Genomic DNA, 2,500 nt, shown 5'->3' on the forward strand with positions numbered 1-2,500 from the left:
TATGTGCTCAAATCCCAGTAGGAGAGTTTATTAAATCCATATGTCATATGGATGAAAAATAATTGGAAGACTAGCCTGCATAAAGGATTTGATATAATAGAGTATATATTGTGCATGCGCAAGTGCCCTCGATGACACCCCTTGTTACTGCCCTGTACCATTTTTCTGAATATTCATTTCCTCTTTTTTTTTTCCTAACCCTGTGGTGTAGGGAAAGAATGCTGCCACCAAGTTTCCCACTTGAGTCGTACGAAGCGACAAAAATTGGGACGGGGATAGGACTAAGAATCCTGTTACCTGTAGCCACACAAGGGTACATTCCTAAACAAAAGTAAAGGCATAAGAGAGTCTTGGGGTTTTCCAACAGTATTCTAAGGTTTGGGTTTGTCAATATAGTTGTATTGGGTGACCTTAATGCTAGGGTAGGAAAATCGTAGTGGAGAGTTGATGGTGGAGATGTGTCTCGAAAGAGAGTTGGTAATAGCAAATACAATGTTTAGGAAGAAAGCCAAGCATAAGTTCACATGGGAGAGGGTGGTGAATGGAAGAGTGGTAGATAGACCGTTAATGGATTATATAGTGGTGACCAGGAGTATAGCAAGAAGAGTGAAGGATATACATCTTTTAAGGGGAGAGAGTGGGGGATTATCAGGACCTTTTTTGGTAGAAATTAAGTTGAGAGTGGAGGATAGGTGGAGAAAGCGAAAAAGGGCAAAAGGTAGGAAGGTACTTAAAGTGAACTGCTTAAATGAGTAAGAAAAGGAGATGGAGTATAAGAAAAAGCTGAAAGAGGAGTGGGAAAGAGTGATGCAGTAGAGCTAGGAGTGGAGGAGGAATGGGGGTAGTTCAAGGAGAGAGTCATAAGGGGTACAAGGATGGTGTGTGGAACAAGGAGGACGGGAGAAAATGGAAGGAATGGTAGTGAGTGGTGGGATGAGGAAACAAAGAAGGGTGTAGAGGAGAAGAAGCAGGCTTTCATAGACTGGTTACAAATTAGGACGAAGTAAATAATATGAGAGGTACAAAGTAAAGAGGAGAGAAGCAAAGCTTAAAATAAAGGAGGCAAAGAGGAGAGTGGATGTGAAATGGGGTAAGAGTATGACAGAAATTTTTGAAAGTCATAAAAAGATGTTTTGGAAAGAAATTAAGAGAAAAAGAGGAGGCAAATCAAGTAGAGAAGAAAAGGTAAAAGGTGCAGATGGAGAGATGGTAATGAAAGAGAAGGCAGTGAGAGAAAGATGAGCAGAGTATTTTAGGGAGTTGCTAAATGTGAAGGAGAATAGGGAGGGAAAGGTAGTTGCAGTGGGAAGAGCTAAGAAAATGAGAGTAATGAGTAAGGAAAGTGGAGGAAAAATAAGGAAATATGGAGTAAAGTCAGCCGTGATGATGAGAGTAGGTAAGGCACCTGGGTTGGATGGATGCCATGCAGAGAGTCTGGAAAAAGGAGGTACATGATGGTGAACTGGCTGGTGAGGTTATCTACTGTTTGTTTAAGAGAGGGTAGAGCGCCGGAAAACTGGAGGAGTGCCTGTATAGTTCCGCTTTACAAGGAAAAAGGGGACAAGTGTGAGTGTAATAGTTTCAGAGGGATCAGCTTGTTAAGTGTAGTTGGGAAGGCTTATTGAAGGGTCTTAATTGAGAGGATTCGGAACAAAAGGAATAATTGGTGAGGAACAGTGTGGGTTTCTGACAGATAAGGGTTGCGTAAATCAGATTTTTGTGGTAAGACAGATATGTGAGAAAGCTATAGAAAAAGGTAAGGGTGTATTTTCAGTTTTGATGAATCTGGAAAAGGCTTATGACAGGGTTGACACGAAGGCACTGTGGGAGGTATTGCAGATATATGGAATAGGAAGAAAGCTGTTAAGAGGAATCAAAAGTTTTTACGAGAGAAGTAGAACTTGTGTTAGGATTAGAAATGGATATAGTGAGTGGTTCGAGGTAAATTTGGGACTTCGTTAGGGATGTGTTATGTCGCCCTGGTTGTTCAATCTATACATGGATGGGGTGGTGCAAGGGTAGTGGGTCAATGATTGGAGATGGTTAAAGAAAAAGGAGAAAAGTGAGAGATAAGACAGTTGTTGTCTGCTGACGACACTACGTTTGTAGCAGGATCAGAGGAGGGGTTGAGGAAGTTAGTGACAATGTTTGGGAAGGTGTGCGAAAGAAAGAAGTTTAAGATAAATGTGGGTAAAATTAAGGTGATGAGATGTACAAGGTGATAAAGTGGCAGCTGACTGGAAGTGAGTATTAAGGGAGAGTGTGAGGGCAAACGAGCAACTAGGTTCTCTCGGCCCCTAAATATGAAAGTGCTCCTATATTTGCTGGGGATCGAATCAAAACACAGAAAACTTCAAATGATTTAAATGATTGTAGAATATATCAAAGGGGAGCACTAAAGAGCACAACGGATCTTTATGACAAGAGTACAAAAGGTATGCGAGGTACTCAGCACCTGGACCACCGTACTATAGTGACGGAGTAACAATCAATAGTTGAT

Source organism: Oratosquilla oratoria, chromosome 27 (assembly GCF_046742065.1).
Source record: "Oratosquilla oratoria isolate Oo_2021 chromosome 27, ASM4674206v1, whole genome shotgun sequence".
NCBI lineage: Eukaryota > Metazoa > Arthropoda > Malacostraca > Stomatopoda > Squillidae > Oratosquilla > Oratosquilla oratoria.